Source organism: Prionailurus bengalensis, chromosome B4 (assembly GCF_016509475.1).
Source record: "Prionailurus bengalensis isolate Pbe53 chromosome B4, Fcat_Pben_1.1_paternal_pri, whole genome shotgun sequence".
Classification (NCBI taxonomy): Eukaryota; Metazoa; Chordata; class Mammalia; order Carnivora; family Felidae; genus Prionailurus; species Prionailurus bengalensis.
Window position 1 is genome coordinate 74,789,969 of NC_057358.1, and position 17,550 is coordinate 74,807,518.

General features: G+C 38.3%; 1 pseudogene; it reads left to right on the forward strand.

Moving 5' to 3' along the window:
- Positions 1-489: 489 nt before the first annotated feature.
- Positions 490-12,580, forward strand: LOC122473610 (annotated as a pseudogene).
- The last annotated feature ends 4,970 nt before the right edge of the window (positions 12,581-17,550 follow it).

Sequence of the window (17,550 nt, forward strand, 5' to 3'; positions counted from 1 at the left end):
GGCGGGGGGCGCCTGCGCAGAGTCGTGAGGCAGCCTCCGTCCTACCCAGGCATAGTTAACGGATTATTTTCTTTCCCTGCCGGAGGGTTTGTGCGCCGGCGCAATGTAGCGCTGTCGGCCATTGCCCGGGGTCTTGGGTCCGCAGCTCTAGGCAAAAAGCTCACCGCCCCCGGCTATTGGGCCGAGTCTGTGGGGCCGCCCCTATGTGGACCAGGCCTGTAGTGGGTCCTTCCGTGCTTTCCGCTGCCTCCCACGGTCTCCAGCGGAGATCGGGCCTGGGCACCTCATTTCTAACCTTGCTACATTGGTTCGGTTGCTTAGGAGACTAAACTGTTAGTAAGAAGTGTCTTTGGAAAATAAAAGAGACTTCCATCATTATTCATAATATTGGAAACGTGTGCTTTCTGAAACCTCCTGGATAGTGTCCACCCTTCCTCAAAGGGAACTATACCGAAGATAAACAACCGCCTAAGAGGCGTAGCAGTCCAAATGTCGAAGACTGAAAACGACGTACCCGCTGACAGTAACCCTTCCCAGCCAGGGAGATGCTGCAGCGTCTCAGTGATGTCCTTCCCAAGCAAAAGCATAAACATTGGAAGCCAGCAGCACGTAGTGGTGCAGGTACAGTGAAGCAGCCTGCACAGGCTGACTCTAAGTGCTGTGATCTACCTGGCTGCCTGTTTAACCAAGAACAGCCCAACACCTACTCCCCAAAGCTTGTTCTAAGCAGCAGCATCAACCAGTTTGAGAATAAAGCAGGGCCCAGACAGTTCATGAACATCAATGAGGGGATGGTGAACTGGAGAATCTCACGCCTTGTCTGAGGAGTGAGCCTCCCCTGCGTTCCAAACTCAAAAGATTTTTGCCATGCAGGAATGTGTCCCCCACCTTCTGCCACTCTGCTGTGGTGAGGTTGTTCAATTTTTCCAAAGAAGCTGATACCCAGTTGTTTTAAACAAGCGAATCCTCCAAGTTGCAAATATTGGCAACATTAAAAAAAAAATCATTTTGAAAGTAGGCAACATTCAGCCTTGTAAGCCACCAATTCTATACTCTAAAGAAAGGGCTGCTTTGGTCGGGATTAAAGGCTGCTTTGATCATTGACAGCTCTATGGAAGAAGGGTTTAGGGGTAGCTCTCTGATTGGGAGGGGTTCTGGGGAGTTGACTTGAAGCTGTAGCTACATATTAACTACATTGCTTTTAATTCATAGATTTACTTAGGAGAGCTTGAAGGAGGCTAGACCCCTCCCCCCTCTCCTGCAAGCTGCTCTAAAGCATTTGATCAAATTCAGTGAATGGAAACAGTTTGATTCTGTGCCCATTGCTTCTAAACCAGAAATTTGTATTAGGGCTCTAGAGACTGTTAAATCTCCAAACACAAGGGCAAGAGATACCTGTGTTGGTGCTAATCACAAATGGGGAAGTTCATCCTGTGAACCTAAACCCTTCCTGGCCACCAGCAGGGAAGATCATAGAAAAATCAAGCCACTACATGTGTTGTCAAACCTAACCTCGGTTCAGTTAGTACCTCTCAAACTCCCATCCCAATGTCTAGAACTGTGTGACTCACATTAATACCCCAATGGTATATTCTCCCCCAAATCCCCTTGAATCCTACTTAGCTGGGGAATTAATGAGGTGAGAGTCAGATGTGTAATAAATTCCACTGCATCATGCAGTGGGCCCAGGTGTGCTAAGTCTCCCTGTGTCTAGATCCAGTAAAGTGATGCTCTGCTTGGCACCATCCATAGCTTTCTCTAAGTGGAGAATGAGCTTCAGACAACTGACCTATTGAGGGGATGGTGACTGCAGGCTGCTTTTGTTCAATGTCATATACTACCCAGGATGGTGGAGTACATCCTGTACCCAGAGTACAGAAGGTCTAGCTTTTGTCCTGGCTCTGAGACTGATAGTTATTTCATTCCATTTCATTGGGCATCTGTTTTCTCATTGTGAGAGCATTGGCTGAAATCATTTCTGAATATCCTTCCATTTCTATAATTCCGAATCTATTTAATTCCTAAGCAAAAGTTCCTGCTTCCAAAATTTTTTACTTTCATCAAACGAGTACAGTTTTATGACTATCATACTACTACTATATTAATGGGACCTTTGAAGTCTTAATTATGGGATGCCAAAGTCTACATAGTTTCCATTCCATTTTTGCTTCTTCTGTTGCCTCCTTTCTAAAGCAAGGTAAAGACAGTGCTGTTTCCAAGCTTCCAATTTTTAAATGTCATTGGTATTATATAATGTTCAAGCATACTGAAAAAACTGGAGAGAATAGTATGATGAACTCCTATCCATCATCTATATTTAACACAGTAACATTTCGCCAATTATTTTAAATCATTTTTTTCTTTGTTGTTTTGTTCAGCTTTAGGGTTTTTAGTTAAACCATTCAGATAATATCCACACTTCTCACAGTTTGGGGGGAAGTTTTGATTTGACATCCCATAAGTTTTCTAAAAATTGAACTATCTCATGTTTATTTATCCATTTCGTCCTTGAAAAATATGAATTTTTCCCGGTGTTGTCTCATTTCTCAAAATTTCTTCACTGGTAAATTTTGAGGTGTATAAACTCTGCGAAACTCCCAACATCTTATAAATATAGAATTATTTGTCTCCCAGGGAGACTCGCATAGGCCATCTATGCAGATTATTTCATAATGTTTCTGAGAATCCACTGCACAACCAAAGGAAGTTTCAGGTCCATTCATTCATACATTTATCAAACATTTGCCGGCACCTATGTTGTTCCAGGCTCAGGGCTCACAGTGCAGGGAAGACAGTGATGGAGAAACACATTCCCTTATTTTCAGGGGTTGGATATAGATTTGCAAACAGTCAGTTGCAATTCAGGATAATAATTTCAATAAAGGTTTCACGTGCAAAGTCAATGGTGAAGAACAGTTCTACTTCAGAGTAAGGTCAAAAGAATAGTAGAGGGGAAGGGTCTGTGAAGATGTTTCTTGAGGAACAATTTGTTTCTGCTTGAGGAACAATTTGCTTCTTCAATTTGTTCCCACTCCCTTCCCACCCAGAGGGAGACATAGTGCTGGTGCTGCATCCTTGTCCTCCAGCACAGAGAGGGATTTCTGTGGGACCAGAGAGCTTGGCACCTGTTTCCCACAGTTGTGAAACACAGTGGCCTGCACCAGCTCTTGCCTAAAATTTAAAGGCAGTAGCCACAAAACGGAGGTGGCTGCAGTGGGATCTGCAGCACTCCCAGATTCAATAGCAGTGACGAATGTGTGAATGTTTCCAAGACCAGATATGGGCCGTACAGAAGACAGTCAGCATGGTGTTGCCTTTGGTTTACTCAAAAAGGGTTGTCTAGAGGTGTGGAGAGACCCAGTGACCAGAAGTTAGAGGTGAACAAACATAGGAATCCTAGAATACACAGAAGATGTCAGAGGCAACCATGTGGATCTATTTAGGCCAAAGAGACTGGAGTGAGAGGTCTCTGATGAGAGCAATCTGCAAAGAACCTTTAAAGTACCCTACAGGAAAATTTCAACTTAAATCATCTGCCTGACCCAGGTAGTACAGATCTGTCATATCCCTGAGCTGTCTTGCTTCCCACTTGTACACAGCAAGTCAAACAGCAGCTAGCTGGGGGGTGGGGGAGGGTGGGGTGGGAGGTAAGTTAAGGAGAAAGCTGAAGGCAGGCAGCCACCAGCCACAAGAAGCGTTACGTGGGGGAAGGGGGAGGAGAAGTCTTAAACTAGTGCTTAGAATGAAGACTGAAGTATTTGATTGCCATCTTGGACTGGAAACATTCTAAATACCAAATCAAGACTCTTTCTTGACTTAAAGTGACTTACTTAAAGGATTGTCAGTTATCAAAGAACGAACCAAAAAGTCAGGGAATCTGCCCAATTTTCCATTCAGGGAAAATTGCAGGGGAAGATTATCCCTTCCCCGTATCTTTAAAAGATGGTAAAAGCCAAAAACCAAGATGGCATTTTGATCACATCCGTGAATTTTGCATTCAACATTCCAGCTCCATCCCTATACATTTTAGTTTGTTATTTGTGATCTTCATGCTTTGATTACAAATGAGTTGTTTTTTGCTTGTTTTAAATGTGTTGTGTGTCTCTCATACGACTTTTAGGTCATTATGTTGTCTTCTCTTCCCTGCTAATTCCAGTCCTGCTCTCAAGAAGTGTTCATTAGATGGTGTTGATTGACAGTACAACTAGTGTTCCTATTTTCAGACCTTGGCATAAACGTAACTAGAAATTTGATAATGCTGTTTTGCTTGTAACGATTGATGCCATTGCTGTTCAACATGTATTAGCGTCCGGTATCTGGGTAGGTGCCATTGAAGTGTCCCAGGTTACAGATCTGGGTGTCTTACTTTTTGAGTTTGGCGGCTACCTAACAGGCACAGGCTTTTGTGCAACTCCTTTTCTTGGAGTGAAAAACTCCTCTCTTCACCTGCTGGCTCCAAACGTTTTCCTGATTTTGAGTGCTATCCTCTAGAGTGACAGTGTGCTGGGGGAGAGGAATTCTGCCTTGCAGCTTCTGTAAGTGGTAACCCAAAGCCTTTCACAACAGTTTTCTGGCTTCTGGCCAGAGCTTATCTCTTCCTCTTCTGTCTGAAAAGGACTCATCTTTCTTCAGGGGCCACTCAGCTAATGTTGATGCAAAGTTTTCCTGACACGCTTCCTAGAGAAAGGTGACTTAAGTAAGAAGTAATTTCTTCAAATGAGCTTTTGTCACCAAAGTGGGGGAGGGGGTGGGGAAGAGGAGGAGAACCAAAAGGAAGTTTGTGATATCCTAAGAGCCAAGGAGAGACAAGGGATCAGTCAAAATTAACAAAGTAGGGTAAGAAAAAATAAGATCTAAGTGTCAGACTAGTTAGGAAAAATAGTGTTGCTTCATTAATATAATAGTGTTTTTCTCTTTACTTTGAATTTCTTCAGTTTTGAGAGCTATTGTTTATTGCATATCTCTTATTTTAGAGACATCATAATCTGCAAATGCCATAGGGACTAAGTTTCCAGTTCTGACAGTAGTCCTAGTTACTTTGCTTGTCTAAGCAAGTTACATTACCTAAATCTCAGTTTACTCATCTGTACAGGACAAGAGTAACAACACTTACCCCAAGAGTTAATTTCACAAAACATAGATCACATTTGTGAAAGGTGGTTTTGTAAGCTATAGAAATGTTGGTTCTTATCTATGTCATCTTTGTAACATTTTGTATTTGTCTAGTTCTCCCAGTTGCACCATAAATGCCTCTAAGGCACAGATCTAGATTTCCTGCACTCACTGCTCCCTTCCCCACAGCACACGGTAGGTATTGGATAAATGTAAACAGGATTGAACTAAAGTGAACTGACCTCCCAAAGACAGGAATAGTAGAATGCCTCTATGTACTGGTCCTTGATCCCGAGAAAGATGTCAGAAGTTACATTTAAAGGGAAATTTGAAAAGGAACTTTGGAAATAGAGCAAAGGAAAAAACAAGTTCAGAGAAATATAAGCCTCCTGAAGCTTTTTATACACTTAAACCTTGTCCAAGAGAAAGTAGTTCAGCAGAGAAAAGAACCGAATTAATGTGCAGCAGGGGTAGTCTCCCAAGACATGTCATCAGGATTAAACAAGGACTTCTTTCAGAATCTGCTCAGAGGCAGACAGGCTCCCAATATTCACACTGTTCTTTAATTTTTTCCCTTTAACTTTCCCCAAAGGCTCAGGGAAATTTACAAATAACTACTTTTTGAAAATTACTTTGGCCTTATAGGTTACCAATATTTTACACTATCAGAATAATTTTAAGACATTTTGAGACTTCACAGAGAAAGAACGCTTGAGGGATTTGGAAGGGGGGAATGCAGTAAAAATACAAATAACAATGTTAATGATAATATATAAATTAGATACACATAGATACTATTTTTCCAAGAATGTGATCAGTTACAGCTAAATCACCTAGCAAACCAAGACTGGAATAGACAACTAGCAGGAGAGATTTTAAGATTGTTTAACACAGGAAATGCTCACTCTTATGGTACCACTGGGTGGTCCAGACTGATCTGGAGAGTTCTACTAGCAAGGAATGATTGGATTCTCTGAATCAATTTCAGGGATTTAAGAAGCTTACTAACTGTTAACTTCATGATTTTGTGCTCTCTTGAGGTCCATGCTATTTCTAGTAGGAGTAGGTCTCCCCCTAGGGGAGAAATGGAGAATTTGTTCCTTCAGGCTTCTTGCTCAGCGTTCAGCAAGTAGTTCTGTGTTCATTCATGCATCAATCAACCATTCATTCAATAAATACTTATTAAATTCTATTAATGTATTAATGTGCTGTTCCTTATTATAGATTCTTAAGATACAATTGAATATAAGATCAACATGGTCCCTGCCTCCAGGGAAACTATAGTTAGTGTCAGAAATAAACATTAGATAAAGAATCACCCAAATGCCTAGACAACGTTCTATAAAGGGAAAGTATGGAGGGTAATATGGTCATTCAATAGAGAGCCTCTATAACACTGGGAGGTAAAGGAAAACTTCCCTGAGCACAGACTTGGAAAATGAATGGATATAACCAGATAAAAGCTATGGATCAGAGGTGAAGGGAGTGGGCACTGCAGCAAATGAACAAGAGTATTCAAAGACTGTGAGAGCAAAAAAGCTTACGAAATTGGAAGAAGAATAAGAAGCCAGAATGATAAGGAGACCAAGGGCACAAGTTGAGGCCAAAAAGGAACAGATGCTCCAAATCAGGCAGGGTCTTGGTGGACATGTTAAGGGTTCTAAACTTTATCCCAAAAGAATAGGAAGCTATTGATAGGTTTTATGCAAGTGACATAATCATGTCTATGTATTTAAAGGATCACTTTGAGTTTCTTTTTTTTTTTTATATGTTTATTTATTTTTATTTTATTTTTTGGGACAGAGAGAGATAGAGCATGAACGGGGGAGGGGCAGAGAGAGAGGGAGACACAGAATCAGAAACAGGCTCCAGGCTCTGAGCCATCAGCCCAGAGCCGGACGCGGGGCTCGAACTCACGGACCGCGAGATCGTGACCTGGCTGAAGTCGGACGCTTAACTGCGCCACCCAGGCGCCCCTGATCACTTTGAGTTTCTGATGAAGAATGGATTATAGAAGGGTCAGAGTAAAGACTAAAATAGGAAAAATAGCAATTAAGTGATCTAGGCAAGAAGTGATGGGGACTTGGACTAGAGTGGTGGCCATATAAAGGGAGAAGAGTGAATTTGAAATACTTTAGGTTAGAATTAATAGGGCTGAGTGATTGACTACAAGCTGAAGATGAGAGGGTACAGTTTGCCAACAGTGATTCTTAGATTTTTTCTGTATGCTCCTAGGTGAATTGAGAAGCCATTAACAAAGGTAGGAACTTGAGAGGAAACAGGTGTGTGTGTGTGTGTGTGTGTGTGTTGGGGGGGATCTGATCAAAGGTCAGTTCATGAAATATTTATTAAGGCTCCTACTAACTTTCAGGCAGTGTGTTTAGCACTAGACACTGGAAATTAAAAAGCGGAGGCAAGGGGAGCCTGGGTGGCTCACTCAGTTAAGCATTGGACTTCAACTCAGGTCATGATCTCGCGGTTTGCAACTTTGAGCTCCACATCAGGCTTTGTGCTGACAGCTCAGAGCCTGGAGCCTGCTTAGGATTCTATGTCTCCCTCTCTCTGCCCCGCCCCCACTTGGTCTCTCTCTCAAAATTAAATAAACATTAAAAAAAATTTTTTTTAAATGGAGGCAGTACAGGACTCCTGCCACAAGAAACTTTTGACTAATGGAAGATAATGATAATATTAATGAATTATTTCAGTATTATGCAGCTATGCAAGAATAAATGCCACCCAATAGAAGCCCAGAAAAGGGACAATTTAGCACAAACTGGAGGGCTCAGAGAAGGCTTTTTAGAGAAGATTATAACTGAACAGAGCCTTAAAGGATTAGGGGTAAGTAAGGTAAAGAAAGGTGGACTTTTTTTTTTTCCTCCCGGAAAAAGAAGGAATTGATTCAGCCATCTGCTGAAAACAATTGAAATACTGGATAGAATATTTTTTAAAAATCTCCTTAAAAAGTATCCAAGATGTTTCAAATAGGACTCTTTAAAGAATTATAATCCCAACTCCATTCCAAAGCACAGTAAAAGGACCACTTCAAAAATTCTTTAATGAAATAAATATAACATTGAAACCAAAATCTGATGAAGGTTATACAAAATATAAAGCTACAGACCAAAAAAAAAAAAAAAAAAAGCTACAGACCAATCGATGCAAAAAAAATATTGGCAAATGGAATCAAACAGCACAATATGTCATGACCAAGTGGAAATTGTTTTAGGAATGCAAAAATGTTTCAATGTTAAAAAATACATTAATACATTTATTAATGTTATTATATATAAGAAGAAAGGTCTTGTGATCATCTCCATAGATTCTGGAAAAATATATGAGAAAATTCAAGGTATATTTCTAATAAAACTAATTTTGAAAAGAGGAATAAAAGAGTTTTTTCCTAATATCATAAAGCATCTTGCTTACCAGCATCTTATTATTTTTATGGGAAAACACAGGAGGCATTTCTGCTCATGTTTGAAACAAAACAAGGATGCCCACTGTTACTATAACATCTAACATGGGGTTGGAGGTGTTTGCCACAGAACTGATACAGAGGAAACAATTAGATGTATGAGAATTGCAGATAATATGACAGTGTGTCTAGAAAATGAAAGCGAAGCAATGGGAGAACTACTGTAAATAAAAAGATGATCCAGTAAGGTAGCAGGATAAAAGAGCAATTTACAGAAGTTGGTAGGCATCATACATACAGGGAAGAACCAGTAGAAAATAACGTAGAAGTGGGGCACCTGGGTGGCTCAGAGGGTCAAGCGCCGGACTAGATTTCAGCTCAGGTCCTGATCTCGCGGTTTGTGGGGTGTTCGAGCCCCACATCAGGCTTTAGGCTGGCAGTATGGAGCCTGCTGGGGAGATTCTTTCTCTCCTTCTCTCTGCCCCTCCCAGCTTTCTCTCTTTCTCAAAGTAAATAAATAAACTCAAAGAGAGAGAGAGAGAGAGAGAGAGAGAGAGAGAGAGAGAGAGAGACAATAACGTAGAAGAGAACTTCCCCATCCCATTTGCAATAGCAGCCATAATTACAAGATTCCTAGGAATAAAGTTAATAAGAAATATGTAAAAACCAGTGAGGGAAACGTTATAATACTCCCCCCGAACACAAAAGTAGACTTTAACAAATGAAAGACATACCTTAATTTGCAAATTTAATATAATTCCAATAAAAATTCTAACAAATTTTTTTTTTTAGTTAGATAAATCAATTCCTAAGTTCATATGAAACTTTTTTAATAAACAGGTTTATCTTTGTATAAACAAAACTTGCCAGGAAAAAGCCCTGAAAAGAAGAGCAATGAGGAGGGGCCAGTCCTACCAGACGTTTGAAATACAACGAAGCGTTCATAATTAAAAGGGTAGAACTGGTACATGAATAGAAAGATACACTACTGAAACATAATAGAAGTCCAGGAATAAGGGAATTTAATGTATAATAAAGATATTGCAAAACAATGAAGAAATGGACTTTGTAATAAACGCTGCTGAGACATCCAGGTACCATTTGGACATGGGTAAAATTGGATTCATAGCTTATGCTGCACAGTAGGATAAACTCCACATGGATTAGTTAACCAAACCAAACAAAAATGGAAACCTTAAAAATAATAGAAGGAAACATGAGTAGGAAAGCATTTCTGTGTCTCAAAATCTGGAATCAATAAAAGACATAAATTCTGTTCCATAAATATTTTTTAAAAATTGCATGACTCAAATACCACATGTAAGGCCAAAGACAAAGGTTTCACTGGACAAAATATTTGCATCTTAAGCCATGGGAAAAAGTTAATCTGACATATAAAGAACCCCTAGAAATAAAAAGACATAAATCATGTATTTGCCACATATACATAGATACTAAGACATAAACATAGCTAACAAATTCATGCAAGTGTCCCTTAAAGTAGTAAAACATACTCCGCTCATTCAAAAAAAGAAAAGCAAATTACATTACACTGAGGTAGCATTTCTTACCGTGTTGGCACTAATCCAAAAGTTTGAGAACACACTGTTGCCGAAGGACAGGGGAAAGAGACATACTGATATGCCACCGTTGAAAGTGTAGAATGATTTAGCCCTCAAGGAAGGGAATTTGGTACTATCTAGCAAAATTACAAATAGATGCATTCACCCTTTAACCCAGCAAGCACATTTTCTAGGAATCTATTCTAAAAGTACATCTGTACAAATTTGGAATGATACATGCACAAGGTTATTCACTGTGGCATTATTTTTAATGGCAAAAGACTGTAAATATCCCAAATGCCGTTAAGAGAGAGGAACTGATAGTACATAGTAGACATAGTCATACAGACTATGGAATATTTCTTTGCATTGCTATGAAATGATCATCACAATACATTATGTGAGGCAAGGTGAAGAGCAGTATATGTCGTAGCTACTTTTTTTTTTAATATATGAAATTTATTGTCAAATTGGTTTCCATACAACACCCAGTGCTCATCCCAAAAGGTGCCCTCCTCAATACCCATCACCCACCCTCCCCTCCCTCCCACCCCCCCATCAGCCCTCAGTTTGTTCTCAGTTTTTAAGAGTCTCTTATGCTTTGGCTCTCTCCCACTCTAACCTCTCTTTTTTTTTTTTTTTCCCCTTCCCCTCCCCCATGGGTTCCTGTTAAGTTTCTCAGGATCCACATAAGAGTGAACACATATGGTATCTGTCTTTCTCTGCATGGCTTATTTCACTTAGCATCACACTCGCCAGTTCCATCCATGTTTGTCATAGCTACTTCTTATATAAAATTAGACATTAAAGAATAATCCAGAAATGAATAACAATGGTTACTTATAGGTGGGTGGAGATGGGGAACCAGGATCAGGGGTAGGATTAGAAGAGAGACTCCTCTGAGTAAACCTTTTGATATAGTTTTGACTTTAGAATCATGTAATTATTTTACATATTCCGAAAGTAAATTAAGTCAAAAAGAGGGGGAAAAAAGGGCAATCCCTGAAACTGAAAACAAATTAAGTAAACCTAAGTGTGTGATTGGTAACACACACACACACACACACACACACACAAAAGATTTCTTTCAAATGACCTTTGAATGCAAGACTTTGTCCTTCCTTGGTGGAATATAACCTAATAGCAAAACAAACTGTGAAGAATCCTAAACATCATTCTGTAATTTTATTGTTAATACTAATATTGGTATCATGAAACATTTTATGTACAGTATAGGAGAACGCAAATAAAAATAAGTTCAGTGTAAGAAGTAATAAAAATGTAAAATCAAATAAGTTAAAAATTGAGTGTTCAAATTAAATCTGTAAGCCATAGGTATTCTGAAGAAGGCAATAATCTTACTGAAGAATAACAAGCTGAATGACTTAGAGCTATGGATGAATCTTTGAGTGACGGATCGCAGACATCTTCCGTGGGCTGAACCTCACGATTCCTCAGACAACTCCTGTGAAGCTGATGACATATAGTGCCCTGATACTGAAAATTAGATTGTTCTTAATTCTGAGCATTACAGAATTACAGTTATAAGGGATCAGACACTTGGAAGTTAAGGAGTATCATCATTTATGAAGAAAATTGCTTAATACTTTTAAATATTTTAGCTTCTGGCCAAGGGAAATGTGAAGAGAACATTTTTCACAGATGGGCTCCATGTAAAAGAAAGGGGCAGGGGCACTTAATAAACTTATATCTGGATTGCCTGCAAGCATTGATGTGCATCTGAGTGTAAGGCAGACCTCACAATATACCTGTTTGGAAAAGAAATAGGGATGCACATTATAGCATTTCACCAGTGGTTTTGATGGAAATTTCAAGAACTAGTACGTTCTCTACATAAACGAATTAAGGCCTTTTTCTCAAGTGCTACCATTCTCTGAGCACCCAAATTTTCACCTGTTCAGTGGAAACAAGGTTTAAGGTTCAGTAGATATTCTTAGAAATATTCCATAAAGTTAAAGACATTCTTTTGCATTCTTATACAAATTCTTCTTTTTTTTTAGAATAGAAAAAGGAGCAAGCTAACTAAAGGCGACTTGAGGCTGCCTTCTAGAAATGTTTCAAACATTATGGATTGTGTTTGTTGGCTTAAAGGTCAACTGTAGGGAAGTATTCCGACTCAGGGTTTGGGCACTGCTTTGAAGGCCTTGTTTTCAGAGAAATTGATAGCGGACATGCCAGAAAGTGGATCCACTTATGGATTCCATCTAACCAGACAAAAAATAGTATCCCTGTTTAATGCATTTTAAAGAATTTCTACAAGGGTAAAGGAAATGGCAAACTTCGGGAGCTGGTTACAAAATATTCGTTACAGAAATGAGTTGAAATGTGCCTGTCTCTGGGCATTGGGGGCCAACGAGCGGAATGGTAATGCCAGTTTGAAATCAAACTTGTTACACAAAGCCACTTCTATGAAAGGAGAATTATACTGTTTAAGTAAATAGTTTTATTTCGTGGTTGTATTGAATTTAAATATGTAAAATGTTACTGTGAGTCAAGTAATACCGTGATAATGTGACGCAAATTTTCAAATGTAATATTGAACAAAATCATAATTATCAAATTTAAAATTTTTTAAATTTTGGGCATCTGGGTGGCTCGGTCGGTTAAGAGTCCGACTTCGGCTCAGGTCACAATCTCACGGTTTGTGGGTTTGAGCCCCGCATCAGGTTCTGGGCTGACAGCTCAGAGCCTGGAGCCTGCTTTGAATTCTGTGGCTCTCTCAATCTCTCTCTGCCCCTCCCAACCCCCCCCCCCCCCACTTTGTCTCTGTCTTGCTCTCTCTCTCTCAAAACTAAATAAATATTAAAGACATTTTTTAACGTTTATTTATTTTTGAGACAGAGAGAGATAGAGCATGAACGGGGGAGGGTCAGAGAGAGAGAGAGACACAGAATCTGAAACAGGTTCCAGGCTCTGAGCTGTCAGCACAGAGCCGGACGCGGGGCTCAAAGCCACGAACTGCGAGATCGTAACCTGAGCTGAAGTCGGATGCTTAGCCGACTGAGCCACCCAGGCGCCCCTAAAGACATTTTTTAAAAATAAATAAAAGTTGTTTAATTTTACAGGAGGAATATGGTAAATTATAGACTACAGAGGAAAAGATTAGAGAACTTGAAGACACAGAAATAGAAACTATTTAATATGAAATACAGAGAGAAAAAAGGCTGAAAAAGAAAGGGTCAGAGCAAAAGTGATCTCTGAGATGTATCAAGCAGTTTAACATATATGCAACTGAAGTTTCAGGAGTTGGGGGCTAAAATTATATTTAAATAAAACTTAAAGGCTAAAAAATTTCCAAATTTGAAAGCGCATAAAATCCAGGTAGAATGAACTTAAACAAAACATGCCAAGGTACATATTAATCAAACTGCTAACAACCAAGGGTAAGGAAAAAATTTCTAAAAGCAGGCAGATAAAAAAGACGTATTACATATAGAGCAAGGGTTGCCAAATTATGGCCCGTGGGACAAATCTGGCCCATCTCTTGTTTCTGTAAGTAAAGTTTATTTGGAACACAGCCCCACACACTCATTTATGTATTTGCTATGGCTGCTTTGTGCTACAATGGCAGAGTTGAGTAGTTGCAGTGGTCTGAAAGGCTTTTATGGTTTGCAAAGCTTAAAAGATTTACTATCTGGCCCTTTACAGAAAAGTTTGCCATTCTGCTACAGAAGAACAAAGAAAATAATGCCAGCATATTTCTTATAAAAGCTATGCAAGGCAGAGGACAAGGCCAACCCAGAAGTTTTTATTCAGCAAAAATATCTTTCAAAAACAAACGTAAAATAGAGCATTTTAAACAGACAGAAGATGAAATATAAAATAAAATATAAAAAATATTTCCCACATATTAGTCTCTTGAAAAGATGTGACTAATGTAAAAATAATAAAAAATGTACCTGATATTTTAGCATATGTACAAGTAATAGATATAACAACAAAAACACAGGATATAAAGGAGGAAATGAAAATATGTTGTGAGGTGCTTAACACTATTTCAAGGTTGACTGTAATAAAGTGCAGGCTTATATTATAAACTCTATAGCTCCACTGTCCAATACAGTAGCTACTTGCCACATGTGGCTATTAAAATTAAAATTAAAATTTGATAGAATTAAAAATTTAGTTCCTTAGTCACACTAGCCACACTTGAAGTGTTCAATATCTACATGTGGCTAGTAGTTACCATACTGAACAGTGAAAATATGGAACAATTCCATCATCACAGAAAATTCTATTGGAAAGAACTGTTCTAAAGCAATACTAGCAGCAAAGCAAAAGAGAAAAAGAGAAAGAAAAGAGGAGAGTTATTAAGTCAGTATTGAAGGTAAAAAGGAATCATTTTAAAATTCAAGTAATGTAAACACTGGAATGGAAATAAGAAGAAAGAAACAATGAACAGACGGGGCAAACAAAAAACAAACAGCAAGATGAGAGATTGAAAACCAATCTTATCATAATTGTAGTAAATGTAAGTAGTCTAAATGTCCTAATTAAAGGGTAGAGATGGTCAGTTTAGATAAAAAGTAAGACCTAAGTATATTCTAAACATAAAGGCATACATATGACAAAAGAAAAAAGTGGAAAAGATATGCCAGGCAAATGCTAATGTAAAAAGCTGAAATGGCTTTATTAATAGAGATTAAGTAAATATTAGAGCAATGGATATTACCAGGAATAAAGAAAAGCCATTTCATAATGGTAAAGTGGTCGGTTTAGCAAAAGAACATAACAATCATCACTTAATAAAGAGTTTCAAAATATGGGAAGTAAGATCTAATAGACATTAGAAATAGATAAGTCTACAAATATAGTTTAAACCAAATATTAATTGTATTGATATTAAATATAATTAGACCAAATGCTTTAGATAAAAGACAAAGGCTGTCAAAATGGATAAAAAGCAAAACAAAACAAAACCTGATTATATTCTACCTACCAGAAAAATACCTAAAACTTATGGAAACATTGGGGTATCAGGGTGGCTCGGTCAGTTGAGCATCTGATTCTTTTTTTTTTTTTTAATTTTTTTTTCAACGTTTATTTATTTTTGGGACAGAGAGAGACAGAGCATGAACGGAGGAGGGGCAGAGAGAGAGGGAGACACAGAATCGGAAACAGGCTCCAGGCTCTGAGCCATCAGCCCAGAGCCTGACGCGGGGCTCGAACTCACGGACCGCGAGATCGTGACCTGGCTGAAGTCGGACGCTTAACCGACTGCGCCACCCAGGCGCCCCTGAGCATCTGATTCTTGATTTCAGCTCAGATTATGATCTCATGGTTCGTGAGATCAAGCCCCATGTGGGGCTCTGCTGACAGCATGGAGCCTACTTGGGAATCTCTTTCTCCCTCTCTCTGCCCCTTACCTGCTTGTCCTCCCTCTCTCAAAACAAACAAACAAACAAACAAACAAACAAACAAACAAACAAATAAAAAACTTAAGGAAACAGGTTGAAAGTAGATGAATGGAAAAGGATACATCATGCACCCCATTCAAAAGAAAGCGGGTGCAACTCTTATTAATGTCAGTCAAAATTGACTTTAAGGCAAAAAACATTATTAGTGAACAAGAAAACCATCTAATAATGAAAATGATTCAATTCACTAGGAAATTATGGCAATTAAAAAATTTAGATTACACTTATAACATAGCATCAGAATATATAAAGAAAAAATTATCAGTTATCAGAAGGTAAATTCAGAAATATAGTGGAAGATGATAATAACCCCTTTTTAGTAACTTGTAATATAAGTAGCAAAATAACTTAGGATATAGAAAATTTTTATAAACACTTTATAAATCTCTTTAAAAATTTTTACTAATGTATATATCTAAAACTTGCATCCAGCAAATGCAAAACACATATTCTTTCATGATGTATGTACATAGTGATTATAAATAAAAATTTCTCTATTAGGCAAATTTCAACAATTTTTGGAAGGTTCATATTGTATAGGAAGTATTCTTCAACTACAATTAATTTAAGCTATTAATAACAAAAAAGACAATTAGGAAAGTCTCATGTTTGGAAATTAAGAAATATTGATTCATTCAACAAATATGTAATGCATGCTTACTATGAGCCAGGTACTGTTCTAGGCACCTGGGATTATATCAGAGAGAAGGTAATAATTAAAAGTCTGACACACCAAGGGTTGGAGAAAATATGGGGTAATGAGAACTCTTACTGTGTTAGTGGAGTGTAAATTATGACAACCATGTTTGAAAGCAATTTGATATTTTCCAGTAGAGCTGAAGATAGCAAGTCCATCCATATGTATAAACTTTAGAAAAACTTCTATTTTAGGAAAACTTGTTACATGTACCATGAGACATGTACTAGATCAGCAAGTCCATCCATATGTATAAACTTTAGAAAAACTTCTATTTTAGGAAAACTTGTTATATGTACCATGAGACATGTACTAGAATATTTATAGCAGTATTGTAGTAATAGTCTTAAATTTGAAAACAACTGAACTATCAATGGTAGAACACAACAGAATACAAATATTTATGCATTGCAGTATGTTCATATAATGGAATACAGTAAAACAATGAAAACGAATGAAGCACAGGTACCCCCCCAAAACTGATGACTTTCACAAATTTAATATTGTGAAAAAGAGGAAAATAAGCAAGACATAAAACAATAAATTGTGTGATTCCATTCATATAAAGTTCAAGAGAACAAATTCATTGTGATTCCATCATATAAAATTCAAAAACAGGTAAAATCACACTATCTTGTTTAGGGTTGTATAAATATGTGACAAACTATGTAGAAAAGTGAAAAATTATTATCATGACAATAAAGATAGTGGGCATCCATAGGAAGGAGAGAGTCCTGACTCCAGCATGGCAGTGGGGGCTTTGGGGAGGGGAGGGGAGATGATTCCAATATCTGTTTCTTAGATAGTGATTATACACCTATTACCTTTGTTCATTAAATTGTAGATATGTTTATTTACTTGTATATATTTGTGTTATATTTCACAACTGATTAAGGTCCAAAACTAAAGGGGAAAAATGTCAAGGAAGGCATTAAACATAGAGAACAGTATGAATAAAGGTATGGCAGCATGAAAGTGTGCTGGGATATGGGAACTACAAGCAGATTTGTGCATCTAGAAGGTAAACAATGGGGCATAAAGTGGTGAAAAAAAAATGAGGTCGGAAGCTATGGGAAGCCTTTGGAACATTTAAGCTGGTCTGCGAACAGGCTCAAATCTGAATTTTAGGCAGATTTTTCTAACTGGTGTGGGGAAGAGAGGGAAGGGAAGTGGCAGAGGCAAGGCTGAGATTGAGGAGCTATAAACCCTCTGGACATCAGATAGCAAGAGCCTGAAGGGTGGTGTTGCTTATAGAAATGGGGAGGAGGAAATGGATTAGAGAAGTACTTGTGTAGCTTCCGGTAGTCTTTCTATTTTGAAAAACAC